Source organism: Saccopteryx leptura, chromosome 1 (assembly GCF_036850995.1).
Source record: "Saccopteryx leptura isolate mSacLep1 chromosome 1, mSacLep1_pri_phased_curated, whole genome shotgun sequence".
NCBI classification, from domain to species: domain Eukaryota; kingdom Metazoa; phylum Chordata; class Mammalia; order Chiroptera; family Emballonuridae; genus Saccopteryx; species Saccopteryx leptura.
Window position 1 is genome coordinate 346,325,598 of NC_089503.1, and position 20,732 is coordinate 346,346,329.

The 20,732-nt window shown below is 40.1% G+C and overlaps 1 protein-coding gene across 2 annotated transcripts in view; it reads left to right on the forward strand.

The window, feature by feature from the left end:
* Positions 1–20,732, forward strand: part of PHIP (pleckstrin homology domain interacting protein) — a 168,684-nt gene that overhangs the window by 100,572 nt on the left and 47,380 nt on the right. The gene's annotated exons all lie outside the window — the stretch shown is intronic.

Below are 20,732 nucleotides of genomic sequence, written 5' to 3' on the forward strand. Positions count from 1 at the left end.
AGCCTTGCCTCCCTGAAATAAATCCTGCTTTATCATGATGTATGATCTTTTTAATGTATTGCTGGATCTGGTTTGCTAATATTTTGTTCAGAATTTTAGCATCTATGTTCATCAGGGATGTTGTCCTATAGTTTTCTTTCTTTGTAGTGTTTTTACCTGGTTTTGAAATGAGGATAATGCTTGCCTCATAAAATGAGTTGGAAGTCTTCCCTCCTCTTGAATTTTTTGGAATAGCTTGAGAAGTATAGATATATAGTTCTTGAATGTTTGGTAAAATTTGCCTGTGAAGGCATTCGGTTCAGGACTTTTGTTTGCTTAGAGCAGTGGTCGGTAAACCATGGCTCATGAGCCACATGCGGCTCTTTGGCCCTTTGAGTGTGGCTTTTCCACAAAATACCTAATGATTAGCAAAGGTCAGTCTATGAGTACCCTAAATAAGTTAATAACAATGTACCTACCTATATAGTTTAAGTTTAAAAAATTTGGCTCTCAAAAGAAATATCAATCGTTGGTACTGTTGATATTTGGCTCTGTTGACTAATGAGTTTGCTGACCACTGGCTTAGAGTGTTTTTTTTTTTTTTTTTCTTTTTTCTTTTCATTTTTCTGAAGCTGGAAACAGGGAGAGACAGTCAGACAGACTCCCGCATGCGCCCGACCGGGATCCACCCGGCACGCCCACCAGGGGCGACGCTCTGCCCACCAGGGGGCGATGCTCTGCCCATCCTGGGCGTCGCCATGTTGCGACCAGAGCCACTCTAGCGCCTGGGGCAGAGGCCACAGAGCCATCCCCAGCGCCCGGGCCATCTTTGCTCCAATGGAGCCTTGGCTGCGGGAGGGGAAGAGAGGGACAGAGAGGGAAAGCGCGGCGGAGGGGTGGAGAAGCAAATGGGCGCTTCTCCTGTGTGCCCTGGCCGGGAATCAAACCCGGGTCCTCCGCACGCTAGGCCGACGCTAGAGTGTTTTTGATAACTATTTTCATTTCATTTGTTGTAATCGATCTGTTTAGGTTTTCTGATTCTTCCAGATTGAGTTTTGGAAGATTGTATGTTCCTAGGCATTTATCCATTTTACCTAGGTTGTCCAATTTTTTGGCATTTATATCTTCATTGTATTTTCTTACAATCCTTTTTATTTCTGCAGTGTCAGTTGTTAGTTTTCCACTTTCATTTCTAATTTTATTTATTTGGGTCCTCTCTTTTTCTTCAGGAGTCTTATTTACCTTTTCAAAACAACCAGCTGTTGGTTTCAATGGTCATTGTTTTTTAGCCTCTCTGACATTTGTTTCTGCTCTGATATTTATTATTTTCTTTCTTTCTTTCACTTTCTCTGGGCTTAACTTCTTATTCTTTTTCCAGTTCTTTTAGGTTAGGTTGTTTATTTGAGCTTTTTCTTCTTCAGGTATGCCTGTAATGCTATGAACTTCCCTCTCACAAGTCCTTTTGCTGTGTCCCATGGATTTTGAGTTGATGTATGTTTATTTTCATTTAAGGAATTTTTTTGTGTGTGAAATAGACAGCTAGAGGGACAGATAGGGACAAACAGGGAGAGATGAGTAGCATCAGTTCTTTATTGCAGCTGTTTGTTGCAGCCCTTTAGTTGTTCATTGATTGCTTTCTCATACGTGCCTTGACCAGAGGGTTACAGCAGAGCCAGTGATCCATTGCTTAAACCAGCGACCATGGGGTCATGTCTATGATCCCATGCTCAATCCAGCAACCCATACTCAAGCTGGTGAGTCTGTACTCAAGTTGCCAGCCTCAGAGTTTAAAACCTGGGTCCTCTGCTTCTCAGTCCAACGGTCTATCCACTGCACTACTGCCTGGTCAGTCTCGATCTCATTGTTAACCCATTCATTATTTAATAACATGCTATTTAGCCTCCCAAGTATTTGAATGTTTTTTCAGTTTTTCTATTGTAGTTGATTTCTAGTTTTATGCTATTGCGATCAGAGAAATTGCTTGATATGATTTCAATCTTCTTAAATTTTTTGAGACTTGTTTTGTGTCCTAACATGTGGTCTACCCTAGAAAATGTACTATGAACACTTGAAAAGAATGTATATTCTGCTGCTTTGGGGTGAAAGGTTCCAAAAATATTAATTTAAACCAGTTGATCTAGTGTGGTGTAGAAGGCCACTGTTTCTTTGTTAATTTTCTATCTGGAAGATCTATCCATTGATGTTAGTGGGGGTATTAAAATCCCCTATTTTTATAGTATTGCTGTCTATTTCACTCTTTATGTCCATCAATATATTTAGGTGCTCCTATATTGGGTGCATGAATATTTATAATGGTTATATCCTCCTTTTAGCTTGCTCCCTTTATCATTATGTAATGACTTTCTTTGTCTCTTATATAGCCCTTGTTTTAAAGGCTGTTTTGTCAGATATATAGGGTAGCTGTATTGCTACCCCAGCCTTTTTTTTTTTTTTTGCATGAAATATATTTTTTTATCCCTTCATTTTCAGTCTTACATGTATGTATCTTTTGTTCTGAGGTGGGTTTCTTGTAAACAGCACATATACAGGTCTTGTTTTCTTAGCTATGCAGCTACCCTATTTCTTTTTATTGGAGTGTTTAATCTTCTTAAATTTGTGGTATGTACTTATTTATTGCCATTTTTTCTTTAAATCTACAATTTTTTTCTGTTTCTTTTTTTTTTATAACAATCCATTTAATATTTCTTGCTGTACAGGTTTGGTTGTAATTAACTCCTTGAGCCTGTTTTTATCTGGGAGGCTTTCTATTTCTCCTTCAGTTTAAATGATAACTTTGCTGTACAGAATAGTCTTGCTTGTAGATTCTTGTTTTGTATCACTTTGAATATTTCTTGCCGTTCACCTCTGTCCTCAAGTGTTTCTGTTGAGAAGTCAGATGTTATCCTTATGGGGTCTCCTCTGTAGGTAATTAACTGGTTTTCTCTTACAGCTTTTAGTATTTTTTCTTTGTCTCCTAACATTGACATTTTAATTATAATGTGTCTTGATGTAGACATCTTTGAGTTCATCTTTAATTGAACTCTCAGTGCTTCTTGAACTCGTGTGACTTCTTCCTTCATCAATTTAGTGAAATTTTCAGCTGTGATTTCTTCAAACAGGTTCTCTATCCCTTGTTCATTCTCTTTCAGGAACTTGTATGATACCAATGTTGTGTCTCTTCATGTTGTTCCACGGGTCTTTTAGAGATTCCTCAGTCTTTTTTCATTCTCTTTTCTTTTTGCTGCTCTGCTTCTGTGCTTATATTTATCTTGTCCTCTAAACCTGATTTGATCTTTCCCTACATCCAGCCTGCTGTTGACTCCTCCTAGTGCAGTCTTCATTTCTAATACTATATTTGCCATTCCTGACTGATTTCCTTTTTATGATTTCAATGTCCTTTTTGATGCTTGGTGTCTCTTTTAAGTTCTCTTTGTGATCATCCATTGCTGCTATAAGATTGTTGAGCATCCTAGTAACCATTGTTTTAAACTCTATGTCTGATAGCTTTGGTTTCTTCCATTTCATTTAGGTATTTTTCTGGGGACTCCTCTTGTTGATTTCTTTGGGTCATATTTCTTTTCTCATTTTGTCTCTATATTAGGTAGCACTATTCTGACTTTGAAATTTGTTGTAGTGTCTTTTTGAAGACGATGGGTTCCGTGGTACTGACTTCCAGTCTACCTGAGTTCTTTGCTCTAGGAATGCTTCTTGAGGGTAGTATTTACCCTCCTTTTGTATTTGAATATTGAATGCTGTGGTCCTTTTGTGGGTACCATTATCCCTTCAGGCTGGCTGGCTCTAAAGGTCAACCTTGATCCATGTGTATTAGACACTGAAGAGTCTGTCTTGTTGGGCATATTCTCTGCAGTGTCTGATGCCTGCTGGACTCCTCTTTTGGGCGTTCTACTTGTGTAAATAGGTGATTCTAACATTGGTGCAGTCTGCCACCCACTACAGGTTGTGTTGTTTCTGGGTCTTTTGGGGTTGGTGTCAGCAGTTGTTTGTAATGTTCATAGGCTAGCTGTCTGGAGCTACTGCTCTGTTTTCCATTTGTGTCTGTGTTTTCTGTGTCTGGGTAGTGTAGGATGGCCCAAACTGTATATGAGGATCAGCTTTCTCCTGCTTAGATATAACAGCAGCTTCGTAAAAGCACCAACCTCCACTTTTCAGCTTCTCCTCCTCCTCTTGCAGCTGCGAGTCTTCCCACAGAGTCTTCTGTAGAAAGACTATAGTGTAGGATCAGACTGGCCTTACCTTACCAACCCCTCTACAGCTTGCAAGCTTGATGGGTTTGGGCAGCTGTGGTTGGGAATACAACGTTAGCGGGATCCCCTACTTCAGAGGTCTCTTAGTCAGGAGCTCAGTATGGGGAAAGTGGCCCATACTTCAGAGCCTAATCCCTCAGACACTTATTGCTGTGGCTAGAACTTCCAGAACTATGTTGAATAAGAATTGTGAAAGGGGGCACCTCGTCTTGTTCCTGATCTTAAAATTGCTTTTAATTTTTGGCCATTGAGTTTGGTGTTGTCTGTCCAACACCAAATTACTCCAATTCTATTTTCTCCCCAGTGTGGTAGCAGTAGGTTCAGATTGAGTGGAACTGACAGTCACCTCTGCTGAAGTTCTTCCAGCTGGGGAGCCCCTTATGTCAGGGAGGAGGAGGATTGAGAGAGTCTTCCTCTGGGACTGACTGTGCCCCCCCAGAATGTGGCTAAGCCCATCAACCGGACCAAACAGTAGGCTCCACAGGATCCACACCTTGAATATCTCTGCTCTAATCTTCTCTCCCTTCCCCTTATGAAACCTAGCCCAGTGGGACAGGATATCCAGAACCTGGTTTGTTGACTGTGAAGCTCAACCCCTGCAAGCCACTCTGCTTGTGCTAATCACAGAAAGTGGAGCTCACCTAATCTGGGCCAGGTGTCCGATGAACCCTTTCTTAGGACAGGCTGCCAGCAAGGGTTGTTAGGTCTTGAACCAATGCTCTCCATAGTTGGTCTCTGGGTCTGTTTGCCTTTGGCCTCCCTGAAGGGAACCCCTCATGGAACCCCGTACAGACCAGTGGGGACTCTGCCTGTCACTGGTCGTCAGCAATCTTGTTGGAGCTACAAGCAATCCAGAGTTAGTGGCTGCCACTGCTGAGCCCAGGTGCACGTGGAAATACCAAGCCGCACACCTAGGCTGGCTTTTACCCACACTGCCCTTGGGTAAAGGTGAGCAAAAGGCCAAGTTTCCCCTAGCCTACCTCCTACAGCCTCTGTCTGCTCTATGTTTATTGTACTTGGCTAGTGAAATAAAGCCTCTGGTAGATTAGATTCCAAAGCCTAAAGCAATTCAGGGATTAGAAATAGTGTTGGGTGTGTCCTTCTACCCCTCTACTGGATGTGTCATTCTGTCCAGACTTTTTTCACAAGCCTCAGTTGGGTGTGACCATCAGGAGTCTGGTGGGTGTGGCCTCTGAAGCCCAGAGATGTGGTCTGCCAGCAGTCTGGACAGTTTCTACTGAGTCTCCCATAGGATGGAAGCACCAATCATAGTCTAGGCCAGTGGTTCTCAAAGTGTGCGCCAGGGTGCACTGGTGCACCCTAAAAGATTTCCAGGTGTGCCCTATGGTATTCCAAAGAAATATGTACCTGTTGGGGACCAAAAAACCAACAGGGTTTTTGAAGTTTAGATTTTAGGGGGACAGAGGTATGGAGAATTGGCTGTAAGCTGATGGTCTGTCCAACCCCCCACCTCACTTGCCTGATTAGGTTGCAAAAGGCTATTAAGCTGTGGTGCTGGATTGTTTACACTACCCCCCATGTTCCCCAGAAAGACTGGAGGCAAGTTTTTTCTATCCTTTGTTTGGTGTAAAGTTAAGAGTTATATATGGTGGGGGATTTCTGCATTCAACACAACTAAGAGTAAAAAGAGAGGAATTCTTCAGTGTATTGATGAGGAAATGAAAGTTTGCCTTTCAAATATATGCCCAAACATTGAAGAAATCTCTAGGACACATCAGGCTCATGTCTTATTAACACAACAATAAAACAACTTAACACATTTGCACCGGGACCTGCCGAATTTACTAAATCTTACTAAAAATGTAACTATATATATAAAAAAATAACTTTTTGTCATTTTATTTATTTTTTAACCCCTCTTTTTTACAAATTCTAAAAAGCATAACTCAAAAAATGTTTTTTAATCTTAGTTAATTTATTTTGTCATATTTATTTCGTTTAATTACCATAGAAGCACACTTGGATTTTATATTTTTTTCTTTAATATTTGACTTAATTATTATAACATATTTCTTAGAAATTTGTATATAGTGCTCCTACAATTATTTGTAGAATTTTATTTATTTATTTATTTATTTATTTTTTTTTTCTTTTCATTTTTCTGAAGCTGGAAACAGGGAGAGACAGTCAGACAGACTCCCGCATGTGCCCGACCGGGATCCACCCGGCACGCCCACCAGGGGGCGACGCTCTGCCCACCAGGGGGCGATGCTCTGCCCCTCCAGGGCGTCGCTCTGCCGCGACCAGAGCCACTCTAGCGCCTGGGGCAGAGGCCACAGAGCCATCCCCAGCGCCCGGGCCATCTTTTGCTCCAATGGAGCCTTGGCTGCGGGAGGGGAAGAGAGAGACAGAGAGGAAAGCGCGGCGGAGGGGTGGAGAAGCAAATGGACGCTTCTCCTGTGTGCCCTGGCCGGGAATCGAACCCGGGTCCTCCGCACGCTAGGCCGACGCTCTACCGCTGAGCCAACCGGCCAGGGCTATTTGTAGAATTTTAAATGCGCCCTGACTTCAAAAAGTTTGAGAACCACTCGTCTAGGCAGAGTCTCTTTGTGTAGGAGGTGTTCTGGTCTCAATGCTGGAAAACTGCATCTCTGAAACACTCCTTGCTTCCTGGCTGACTTCTCTGGATGGCTTAGTCTCCATAGGGTGGGGAAAGAGAATTTCCTGAGGGTAGGATGATTGTTTTCCCCCTGGCTGATGCCCCACAGAGTGGACTGCTCCACCTAAGAAAGATGGAAACTGCAGTATTGGAGAATCCCCCAGTGTCTCTCATTGGACCACCAACCTCACACTCCCCTCCTGCAACTCTAGTCTTCTCAGCCTTTCCTGTGGCGGAGGTTTGGTAAGTGGCTGTGAATGAGATTTTCTGTGTGGACACTTGAAGATGGCGTCTCATTCTCCCAGAGCTCCCCTCTCTTTCTGGCAGATCGAAACCTCAACTCTTTTCATAGCCAGTTGCTATGTGGGCACCTCTTTTAGGCTCTGGTGCTCTAATCTGGGGTGCCTGACCTGAGGCTTAGGGCCCTCCCCTCTCAACGTGAGCCTCTGCAGTGAGAGTCCTTCCAGACCCTCTGCTGCCACCCATTCCTGGGAGTGGGACTACCCTTTCTGTATCTCTGGCCTTCCTACCAGTCTTGATGTGGCTTATTCTATGATCCTTGGGTATTTACTTGCATTTCGTGCTTTTTTGTGCTTGTTTTTGCTCTCATTGTTGAAGACAGTGATTTGTCATCAGACACACGAGGACAAGCTAATGGATGGGAGTTTTGACAGTGATGAAGAGTTGTATGAATTTTATGATGAAGAAAACTTGAGTTAAATAACTTTATGTAATACATATTGTTGTTTCAAAAATTGATCCCCAAAATTAAGGTGCATCTTATACATGGGGAAATACGGTACTCTTCTTCATTTAGTCTAAGGTTGGCCAGATGATTGTTCTTAAATTGTAATCCAGTTTGGTCCTGGGAGGTGGCAGTTGGAACATCCTCCTACTTTTTTGCCATCTTGGAATTGTATTGGTTTTTTTTTTTTTTTTTTACAGAGACAGAGAGTGAGTCATAGAGAGGGATAGACAGGGACAGACAGACAGGAACGGAGAGAGATGAGAAGCATCAATCATTAGTTTTTCATTGCGCGTTGCAACACCTTAGTTGTTCATTGATTGCTTTCTCATATGTGCCTTGACCGCAGGCCTTTAGCAGACTGAGTAGCCCCTTGCTGGAGCCAGCGACCTTGGGTTCAAGCTGGTGGGCTTTTCCTCAAACCATATGAGCCCGCGCTCAAGCTGACGACCTCGGGGTCTCGAACCTGGGTCCTCTGCATCCCAGTTCGACTCTCTATCCACTGTGCAACCGCCTGGTTATGCTGGAATTGTATTGGTTTATTGTTTCTAATAATTCTTTGGTTGAGTCTTTGAGGTTTTCTATATACAGGATTATGTCATCTGAAAATAGTGATACCTTTACTTCTCTATCCCAATAAGCTATGTTTAATAGGAGTGGAGAGACTGGGTAGCCTTGTCTTGTTCCTGATTTAGAGGGAAAGCCTTCATTTTTTATTGTTTAGTATATTAGCTGATGATTTGTCATATATATCCTTTATTTTATTGAGGTACTTTTCTTCTATACCCATTTTATTGTTTTAAACATAGAGGATGTTGTATCTAAACAAATGTCTTTTCTGCTTCTTTTGATAGGTTCATATGATTTTTGTTCTTTGTTTTGTTGATATGGTGTATCACATTGATTGGTTTACCTATGCTGGACTATCTTTGTGCTCCTGGAATGAATCCCACTTGTTGTGACGTATTATTTTTTTAATATGTTGTATTTGATTTTGCTAGTATTTGATTATGATTTTTGAATGTGTAGTCTTTAGAGATTTTTTTGTTTTGTTTTGTATTTTTTCAAAGTTAGAAGCAGGGAGGCAGAGAGACTGACTCCTGCATGCGCCTGACCGGGATCCATCCAGCATGTCCACTAAGGGGTGGTGCTCTGCCCATCTGGGGCATTGCTCCATTGCAACCGGAGCCATTCTAGTGCCTGAGGCGGAGGCCATGGAGCCATCCTCAGTGCCTGGGCCAACTTTGCTCCAATGGAGCCCTGGCTGCAGGAGGGGAAGAGAGAGACAGAGAGGATGGACAGGGAAGGGTGAAGAAACTGATGGATGCTTCTCCTGTGTGCCCTCTCCAGGAATCGAACCAAAGACTTCCACATACCCGGCTGACACTCTTCTGCTGAGCCAACAGGCCAGGGCCTTTAGAGATATTTGTTGTGTAGTTTTTTTTTGTTTATTTTTGTTTGGTGGGGTGAGTGAGTTGTCCTTGCCAGGTTTTGGTATTGAGGTCATGTTGGCCTCATAAATATGTTAGGGAGTTTTGCTTCTTCTTTTGTATTTTGAGAGACTGAGAAGGATAGGTACTATACCAAATATTTCTGAGTGTTTGGTAGAATTCACTAGTGTAACCTTCTGGTTCTGGTTTTATTTGGGGGGAAGTTTTTGATGGTTGTTTCTATTTTCTTCCTGCTTTTAGGTGTATTAGATTTTTTTTTATTTTGGTGGCAGAGACAGAGAGAGAGAGAGAGAGAGAGAGAGGGACAGATAGAGACAGACAGACAGGAAGGGAGAGAGATGAGAAACATCAATTCTTTGTTTCAGCTCCTTAGCTGTTCATTGATTGATTTCTCAAATGTGCTTTGACCAGGAGGCTACAGTAGACTGAGTGACCCCTTGCTCGAGCCAGTGACCTTGGGCTCAAGTGGTGAGCCTGCTCAAACCAGATGAGCCTGCACTCAAGCTGTCAACCTCAGGGTTTCAAACCTTGGTCCTCCACATCCCAGTCCGACGCTCCACTGCACCACCACCTGGTCAGGCAGGTCTGTTAGGTTTTACAGTCAGTCTAGGAAGATTGTATAGTTCCAGGAATTTATCTATTTTCTCTAGGTTGTTGAATTTGGTGGCATATAATCTTTCATAATATTCCACTATGATTCTTTGTATAATTGATGTCTGGTAATTTCTCCTCTTTTATTTTGGATTTTGTTTTTATGAGTCCGTCCTCTTTTTTTCCTTAGTGAGTTTAGCCAGAGGTTTTTCAATTTTATTGATCTTTTCAAAGAATCAGCTCTTTGTTGTATTTATTTTTTATATACTTTTTTTGTTCTCTATTTTATTTAGTTCTGCTCTAATTTTTACTGTTTTCGTATCACTTTGGGTTCATTTTCAGTTGTGGTCTTCATAGTGCCTTTTCAACCTTGTGATTTATTTTAAATTTATCTGAATAACTAGTATTTTTAAACTATTCATGACAGGAGAAAAATAAAATTTATATATATGTTCCTTTCTAGAAGATTCATGTAAAGGATATGAAGGGAGAATAAGTTAAAGTGAATGGGGGGAAATAATAAATTTGAATTGACCACATATGAAATTTATTGAGTAGCATATTAAATCTTAACTTGTCTTAATTAACTCTAGCTTAAAACGCTGTAGAAGTTTGTTACAATTAAGTTTTTTATGAATTTTTCTCATTCAGAGGCATTGTAAAAGGTATTTTTTGGTAATACATTCTATAAATAATTTATATATTTAAATGATTCTTTTTATATTTAAATATATATGGATAAATTAAAAAGTATTGATTTGATATAACCTTATTTTTGAGGTTCATGCTATGAGGAACTTTGTCTTCAGGTCCTTTTAATTTTTTTTTTTTTCCTTTCAGGGACAGAGAGAGAGTCAAGAGAGGGATAGATAGGGACAGACAGGAATGGAGAGAGATGAGAAGCATCAATCATCAGTTTTTTGTTGCAACACCTTAGTTTTTTATTGATTGCTTTCTCATATGTGCCTTGACCGCGGGCCTTCAGTGGACCGAGGAACCCCTTGCTCGAGCCAGCAACTTTGGGTCTAAGCTGGTGCTGGTGAGCTTTTTGCTTAAGCCAGATGAGCCCGCGCTCAAGCTGGCGACCTCTGGGTCTCTAACCTAGGTCCTCTGGATTCCAGACCAATGCTCTATCCACTGCACCACTGCCTGGTCAGGCAGGTCCTTTTAATTTTTCAGTAATGAAATATTCTTGAATGTGGTCCATCTAAACCAAAGGATAGTCATTGCATATTATACTACTGTACTGTTATAATGGAAATTTGATTTTAGGATTTTCTAATTCTTAAACTCAAAAGATAATAGTAATTATGTACAGACGGTTCTCAAAATTTTTTTGAGTTTACAATGGTATGAAAGTGATTTGCATTCAGTAGAAACCCTTAATTAAGATTTGAATTTTGATCTTTTCTTGGGCTAGCGATATGTGGTAAATAAGTTGCTCATAATGATGGCTTGGCATTGACAGTCAGTTGAGTTAAAGATAGCGTAGGCTAACCTATGATGTTGGGTAATTTAGGTTTACTAAGCATTTTCTAACTCCAGAATTAACTTACGATGATGGGGTTATTGGGACATCGTAAGTCGAGGTGCATCTTTGGTTAAAATAAGTAAATAATTTTGAATTTGAATGGTTATATAGATTATGCTTTTTGATTGGACAACACTTCAAATTTGTGTTAGGGTAGGATTAAATACACACCTAGAGTATAAATTTAAACAACAACTTTATCTGATGGAAAATATACCCAGATGTTTTTAATGAAAATTAGATCTCAGTTTATTTTTAGTTGGATTCTTGTCTACTTTTTAATTCTAATATTAGGGTTTGAAGGGGTGCAATAAATAACACTCCTTTTTTTTTTTTAACAGTAGTTCTGAAATAATTGAAAACACAAATAAGATAATCAGAATATTACTTTTTGTTATTGATACAGCTGTGAACATGTGGCTTTTTCCTGAATGAAAGTGTACAATCTTAATACCAAACTCCAAACACAGGTAACATTGGGCTACTGTAATTTTCCCCATGGAGAAGCAGTTGGTTTCGTTCTTTAAAATGTAGATCATTTAAAATATATTACTAAGCTGATTTTTCCTTTCACGATTAGTTATGGTAACTTCTCCTCTCCTGGAGAAAAATGAGTAACAGGTGAAAAGAGGCCAGGTATAGGTTACTAGTTGATGGAGATACCAGCACATGGAAGGAAACATGAAGAATTGGAACTGTTTGTTTCTCTCCAGATATCCTTCTCCTTTTAATCTCTTTTTCTTCTGGGGTGGAGGGGTGGGCTTAACCATTGATCTATGGTCAAGCATGACTGTGGCCATTATTTCAAAGGATATTTGACCTTGTTGGAGCTTTGCTCTTTTTTTTTTTTTTAATGTGACTTTCTTGTGTTTATTGTCCATCTCTATCTGTAAATGATATAAGCTCCGTGAGGTCGGGGATTTTTTTTTTTTGTAATTATCTATCTTTTTTTTATTAATTTTGATGGAGTGACATTCATAAAATTGTCTTCCGTCACCTTCTAACTGGTTTTCTTTGTGCCCCTCCTCTCCCCCAAACCCCTCTCTCTCCACCCCCCCACCCTGTACCCCCAACACTGTTGTACATGTCTCTGAGTCTCATTTTTATGTCCCACTTATGTATGGAATCATATAGTTCCTAGTTTTTTCTGATTTACTTACGCTAAGTATAATGTTATCAAGGTCCATCCATGTTGTTGTAAAAGATCTGATGTCATCGTTTCTTATGGCTGAGTAGTATTCCATAGTATATATATACCAAAGCTTTTTTTTTTTTTTTTTTTTGTATTTTTCTGAAGCTGGAAATGGGGAGAGACAGTCAGACAGACTACCGCATGCTCCTGACTGGGATCCACCGGCACGCCCACCAGGGGGCAATGCTCTGCCCACCAGGGGGCGATGCTCTGCCCCTCCGGGGCGTCGCTCTGTTGCGACCAGAGCCACTCTAGCGCCTGGGGCAAAGGCCAAGGAGCCATCCCCAGCGCCCAGGCCATGTTTGCTCCAATGGAGCCTCGGCTGCGGAAGGGGAAGAGAGAGACAGAGAGGAAGGAGAGGGGATGGAGAAACAAATGGGCACTTCTCCTGTGTGCCCTGGCCAGGAATCGAACCCAGGACTTCTGCACGCCAGGCCAACGCTCTACCACTGAGCCAACTGGCCAGGGCCTATACCAAAGCTTTTTAATCCACTCGTCCTCTGATGGCCAATTGGGCTGTTTCCAGATCTCTGCTATTGTGAACAATGCTGCCATAAACATGGGGGTGCATTTCTTCTTTTCAAACAGTGCTATGGTGTTTTGGGGGTATATTCCTAACAGTGGTATAGCTGGGTCAAAAGGCAGTTCCATTTTTAATTTCTTGAGGAATCTCCATACTGTTTTCCATAGTGGCTGCACCAGTCTGCATTCCCACCAGCAGTGCAGGAGGGTTCCCTTTTCTCCACATCCTCGCCAGCACTTATTCTGGGTTTTTTTTATTGATGAGCGTGATTCTGACTGGTGTGAGGTGATATCTCATTGTGGTTTTAATTTGCATTTCTCTAATAATTAGTGATGTTGAGCATTTTTTCATATGCCTATTGGCCATCTGTATGTCCTCTTTGGAGAAGTGTCTATTCATTTCTTTTGCCCATTTTTGGATTGGATTGTTTGTCTTCCTGGTATTAAGTTTTACAAGTTCTTTATAAATTTTGGTTATTAAACCCTTATCGGACGCATTGTCAAATATATTCTTCCATTGTGTAGTTTGTCTTTTTATTCTGTTCTTATTGTCTTTAGCTGTGCAGAAGCTTTTTAGTTTGATACAGTCCCATTTGTTTATCCTGTCTTTTATTTCACTTGCCTGTGAAGACAAATCAGCAAATATATTGCTGTGAGAGATGTCAGAGAGCTTACTGCCTATGTTTTCTTCTAAAATGCTTATGGTTTTACGGCTTATATTTAAGTCTTTTATCCATTTTGAGTTTATTTTTGTGAATGGTGTAAGTTGGTGGTCTAGTTTCATTTTTTTTGCAGGTTACTGACCAATTTTCCCAACACCATTTGTTGAGGAGGCTGTCTTTACTCCAATGTATGCTCTTACCTCCTTTGTTAAATATCAGTTGTCCAGAAAAGTGTGGGTTTATTTCTGGGTTCTCAGTTCTGTTCCATTGACCTATATGCCTGTTCTTATGCCAGTTCCAGGCTGTTTTGAGTACAATGGCCTTATAATATAACTTGATATGCAGAAGTGTGATACCTCCCGCTTTATTCTTCCTTTTCAAGATTGCTGAGGCAATTCGTGTTCTCTTTTGGTTCCATATAAATTTTTGGAATATGTGTTCTATATCTTTGAAGTAAGTCATTGGTATTTTAATTGGTATTGCATTGAATTTATAAATTGCTTTCGGTAATATAGACATTTTAATGATGTTTATTCTTCCTAACCATGAGCACAGAATATGCCTCCACTTGTTTGTATCTTCCCTGATTTCTTTTATCAATGTTTTATAATGTTTCCGAGTACAAGTCTTTAATCTCCCTGGTTAAATTTATTTCTAGGTACTTTATTTTTTTGGTTGCAATGATAAAGGGGATTGATTTCTTAATTTCTCTTTCTGACGGTTCATTGTTAGTATATAAAAATGCCTCTGATTTCTGAGTATTGATTTTATATCCTGCCACCTTGCTGAATTCATTTATCAGGTCTAGTAGTTTTTTTACTGCAACTTTAGGATTTTTTATATAGAATATCATATCATCTGCAAATAATGATAGTTTTACTTCTTTTCCAATTTGGATGCCTTTTATTTCTTTTTCTTGTCTGAATGCTTTGGCTAGGACTTCCAGGAATATGTTGAATAAGAGTGGTGAAAGGGGGCACCCCTGCCTTCTTCCTGATCTTAAGGGTATTGCTTTTAATTTTTGCCCATTGAGTATGATATTGGCTGTGGGTTTGTCATAGATGGCCTTTATCATGTTGAGGTATGTTGCCTGTATTCCCACTTTGCTGAGAGTTTTGATAATGAAGGGTGCTGCATTTTATCAAATGCTTTTTCTGCATCTATTGAAATTATCATGTGGTTTTTCTCCTTCCTTTTGTTTATGTGATGAATCACATTGATTTGCGAATATTGTACCAGCCTTGTCTCCCAAGAATAAATCCCACTTGATCATGGTGTATGATTTTTTTCATATATTGCTGGATCCGGTTTGCTATTATTTTGTTGAGGATTTTTGCATATAAATTCATCCCCTGATAAATATTGGGATATTGGCCTATAATTTTCTTTTTTTGTGTTGTCTTTGCCTGGTTTTGGAATCAGAATTATGCTTGACTCATAAAAGGAGCTTGGAAGTCTTCCTTCCTCTTGATTTTTTTGAAATAGCTTGAGAATGATAGGAGTTCGTTCTTCTTTGAATATTTGGTAGAATTCGCTTGTGAAGCCATCAGGCCCAGGACTTTTCTTTTTTGGGAGTGTTTTGATAACTGTTTCAATCTCATTTGTTGTGATTGGTCTGTTTAGGTTTTCTGATTCTTCCAGATTAATTTTTGGAAGATTGTATGTTTCAAGGAATTTGTGCATTTCATCTAGATTGTCTAGTTTTTTGGCGTACCGTTCTTCATAGTATCTTCTTACAATATTTTGTATTTCTGTTGTGTCAGTTGTTATTTCTCCACTCTCGTGTCTAATTTTATTTATTTTGAGTCCTCTCTCTTTGTTTCTTGGTGAGTCTGGTTAAAGGTTCATTGATCTTGTTTACCTTTTAAAAGAACCAGCTCCTGGTTTCATTGATCCTCTGTATTGTTTCTTTAGTCTCTATGTCATTTATTTCTGCTCTGATCTTTATTATTTCCTTCCTTCTACTAGCTCTGGGCTTTACTTGCTGTTCTTTTTCTAGTTATTTTAGATGTAGGGTCAAGTTGTTTATTTGAGCCTTTTCTAGCTTCTTGAGGTATGCCTGTAATGCTATAAACTTCCCTCTCAGGACTGCTTTTGCTGTGTCCCATAAATTTTGAGTTGATGTATCCTCATTATCGTTTGTTTCTAGGAATTTTTTAATTTCTTCTTTGATCTCATTGTTTACCCATTCGTTATTTAATAACATGGTATTTAGTTTCCAAGTGTTTGAGTGTTTTTCAGTTTTTCTGTTGTGGATGATTTCTAGTTTCATGCCATTGTGATCAGAGAAAGTGCTCGATATGTTTTCAATCTTCTTAAATTTGTTGAGACCGCTTTTGTGCCCTAACATGTGGTCTATTCTAGAGAATGTACCATGAATGCTTGAAAAGAATGTATCTTGTGCTGTTTTAGGGTGAAAGGTTCTGAAGATATCTATTAAATCGAGTTGATCTAATATGTCCTTTAAGTCTGCTGTTTCTTTGTTAATTTTCTTTCTTGAGGATCTATCTAATGATGTTAATGGGGTGTTGAAATCCCTACTATTATAGTATTGCTGTTGATCTCGCCCTTTAAATCCATCGAAGTCTGCTTTATATATTTAGGTGCTCCTATATTAGGTACGTAGATATTTATAACGGTTATATCTTCCTTTTGGATTGCTCCCTTTATCATTATGTAGTGACCTTCGTTATCTCTAACTATAGCCTTTGTTTTAAAGTCCATTTTGTCTGATATAAGTATTGCTACCCCAGCTTTTTATTTTCATTTCCATTTGCGTGAAATATTTTTTTCCATCCCTTTATCTTCCGTCTATGTGCATCTTTTGATTTAAGGTGTGTCTCTTGTAGACAGCATATGTATGGGTCCTGTTTTCTTATCCATGCAGCTACCGTATGTCTTTTGATTGGATCATTTAGTCAATTTACATTTAAGGTTATTATTGATATGTAATTGTTTATTGCCATTTTTTTCTTTAAAACTGTATTCCTCTTTTGCTATGTTCTTTTTCTCCTTTGATCTGTTTACAACAGGTCCCTTAGCATTTTTTGCTGCCTTGGTTTGGTTGTAGTGAATTCCTTGAGTTTTTTTTTTTTGTCTGTAAAGCTTTTTATTTCTCCTTCAATTTTAAACGATAGCCTTGCTGGATAAAGTAGTCTTGGTTGTAGGCTCTTGTTCTGCATTACTTTGAATATTTCTTGCCATTCCCTTCTGGCCTCAAGTGTTTCTGTTGAGAAGTCAGAAGTCATCCTTATGGAGGCTCCTTTGTAGGTGATAGTCTTTTTTTCTCTAGCAGCTTTTAATATTTTCTCTTTATCACTTAGCTTTGGTATTTTAATTATGATGTGTCTTGGTGTTGATTTCTTTGGGTTTCTCCTTAATGGAGTTCTCTGTGTTTTCTGAACATGTGAGATGTTTTCCTGCCTTAACTGAGGGAAGTTTTCAGCTATGATATGCTTGAACAAAGTCTCTATCCCTTGTTCTTTCTCTTCTTCTTCAGGAACCCCTATGATGTGGATGTTATTTCTCTTCGTGTCGCAGAGCTCTCTTAGAGTTTCCTCAGATCTTTTGATTCTCTTTTCTTTTTTCTGTGTGCTTCCGTGCCTTTATTTATCATGTCCTCTAACTCGCTGATTTGATTCTTCGCTCCATCCATCCTTCTATTGTGTTCTTTATTTCAGATATTGTATTTGTCATTTCTGACTGATTCTTTTTTATTATTTCAATGTCCTTTTTTATATTTGCTATCTCTTTATTTAGGTGTTCATAATGACCATCTATTGTTGTTCTAATATCTTTGAGCATCCTAACAATCGTTATTTTAAACTCTGCATCTGGTAATTTGGTTATATCTGATTCATTTACGTCCTTTTCTGGGGATTTCTCTTGTTTCATTTGTGTTGCATTTCTCTGCCTCCGCATTTTCTCTGTGTAATGAAAGGTGTTGGCCCCTGGAGTCCACTGGGTATGGCCTGTTCTCTAGGTATGGTCTGTCTGCAGGCCCGCCACCCCATCTTCTGTTGCTGCCTAGGGCTTTTCGGTTTGGGCGTTGCCAGTGTCTGCCCACTGGGGCTGTTGCTGTTTTTCCACCTCTCCTTCACGGGAGTGGCTGTGCTCACGTGCTCGGGTGCACAAGCCTTGTTGGCCTTGGCCTTTGCCCCGCCCCCATGTGGCGTTTTGCTTGGCCCTGAGGCACTGGTGAGCACCTTTGCTCAGCTGCGGGTCTCTGCCTGTTTCCGGACTTTCGCCCCACCCTTGCAGGAGGAGCCTGCTCATGGAATGACTGCTAGCCTTGGCTCCACTGGCTGGGCAGGACTGCGTACCCACGCTTAGCCCAGTAGCGGAACTCCGCCTGTCTGGGCTTTTGGCTCCACCCCTGCGGGAGGAGCCGACTCCCAAGTCAGGCCACAAGCCTGGGTTCCGCCGGGCAGGGCAAGGCTGTGCTCCTGCGCCCTTGCTCAAGGGCTGGTCTCCACCCCTTCCGGGGTTCCCGCCCTTCTCCCACAGGCTGGATTACAAGGTGCCGGCTGCTGCGCTTGACTGCTTCTGCACACCCCCCCCTCCCCAGCCAGGCAAGACTGAGCTCACACGTGAGCCCAGTGGCGGCCAGCAGGCTTCCGCTCCTGCTGACAGAACCGCGCCTTCGCATCCTGCTGCTGTCTGCCCTCTGGCGAGCCCTCAGCGGTGTGGGTGCGGGCGCTGCAGCTCAGACCCTAACACTCACTACTGTAGCCCCGAAAGCTCCCTCCTTTTAAGCAACTCTGCTCTCAGTGATGCGGGAGAGCTTGTTTGGCTGGCGTCCTGCTTCCCTTTGCTGGTATTGCTGTTTCCGGGGGAAGTATTCACTTCAGATTTGGGGAGTGACTGGACCCAGAGGTTAGGGTGGCTGTCTCTCAAAATGTTTCTCCCTGTGCCTCCTGGATTACACTCTCTTCCTGCTACTCCAGTATTCTCCTTTCTCCCCGTCCCCCGGAGCCCCGGGTGAGTAGTTGTGAGAGAGGTGTTCTGCGTGGTCCCTTTAAAAGAATTCTGGGTCTGAGAAATCAGACTTTCTCACAAACAGTATCCTGTCTTGTTTCCAGCTAAATACTGTCCTTAGGCCTCTTCTGGGCTCTGGGGCTGCAGGCTGGGGCTTTGTTCCTGGGACTCAGGACCCTCCACTCCCTGCTAAACTCACTTCCCACCACGCGAGTCTCTCCCAGCTGCCATTCGCTCCAGGGAGCTGGGCAGCCCTCTCCGCGTTTCCACTTTTCCTACCAGTCTCGGTGTGGCTTCTTCAGTGTTCCTTGGTTGAAGAGTCCTCTTAGTTTAGCCCAAAGTTGGTTTTTCCAGATATGGTTCTTAAAATTAGTTTGTAATCCACTTTGGTTCTGGGAGGTGGATGTTGGTATGTCCACCTACTCCAGCGCCATCTTGTCTTCTCCGAGCTTTGCTCTTAATACTTAGTATTTTTTAGAGAATCTTACTGGGATATACCATTCGGTGTAAGCAGTTTAAAATTTGCTGTTAGATGTCCCTTAAATGGGTCAGACCAGTTTGTTAGTTAAAATCAAATCCAAATATATAGCCAACAGAGGATTAATATTTATAATATAAAAAGAACTCTCAAATCAACAGTAAAGAAAACAGTTTTGTCAGAAAATGGACAAAGGCATGAATAGGCATTTCATCAAAAAGGATATACAAATGGCAAATAAGCACATGAAAATATATTGAATATCATTAGCTATTAGGGGAATGCAAATTAAAACCCAAATTAAATAATTTGTGTTTATCAGAATGGCTATAATACAGTGACATCACCACCTGCTGAATAGAATTTAGAGAAACTGAGGATCACTTATGTATTTTTGATGGGAATGTAAAAACGGTGTTTGTTGCTACTCTGGAAAGTAGTTTTGTACTTTAAAATCTAAATATGCAGTTAACAGTTTTGCCAAAGAAATTAAAATTTACGTTCACACCTAGAAACAGCCCAGATACTCTTCGGTGGGTGTGTGGTTAAACAAATTGTGGGTTATTCCCACCATGAAATACTACTGCTATTCAGGTATGAGAAAGAAACAACCTATTGATAGAAGCACTGGAATGAATCTTGAGGGAATTACACTGAGTGCAAAGTCAATATCAGATGTGACACACTGTATTATTTCATATATGGGCTATTGAAATGACAGAAGTATAGAGAATATATTCGTGATTGCTAAACATTGTTGGGAGGAACGGCTGAGGTGGAGGAGATACAGATGGTTATAATAAATAAATGGGCACTACACGGGATCTTTGTGGTGATAGAAATATTCTGTATCTTGACTAGGGTGTTGGATACATAAACCTAAACGTGATAAACTTGAATAGGAGTAAACATGATTAGAAAAAATAAATTTGGGAAACTTTGAGTATTTTTGTCAACATTCAGGTTGTGATATTGTACTATATAGTTTTGCAGGATATTGCCATTGGGAAAAGCTGAGTAAGGGCTATATGGAATCTTCTCTGTTATTTTTTTAACTATATATGAATCTACAATTAATGTTTAAAAAAACAAATAAATTGTTAAGAAATAACAAAAAAATAAGTCAAGGCCATTCTTTTCATAAGATTTAAATTAACTCATTTTGTTTTCCATTCAGAATTATGGTCTACTGCAGTAGAGATTTTTGCAATTAAGTAAAATGACAATAATATACTCTAGTAAAAAAATGTCTAACTTATATAGATGTTCCAAATTTGAATATTAACTCCTCACTGGAATAAATCTGGAAAAATTAAGAGTTCTAAGATTAAATATCTTTGCCATTCAAAAACTTGAAAATTGTAAAAAATTAAAATTCTCTTGTCCCTACAAGTTCAGGTTTCATGAAATTATATTTCACAATTAATGTTACTCAACTTTTTCTGTTGCTCAATTACAGCTTGATTTCTGGATAGAGTTGAAGTTTTTCCGTAAATGAAGCCTGTCCTGCCTTTCGGGGCTTTAGGAGTTACATTAATTTAACTTGAGGGTTCTCTTGTGCCTTTTTTTTTTTTTTTTTAAAGATTCTAGCCTTTTATACAGCACATAAGTATAGCACAGCATAAACCCTACTCTGGTGTAATAATTTTCAAAATAAATCCAATTTCTAACCATGAGAGCAGTTATCTCAGGAATATAATGATGTTCCCAGAACCTCAA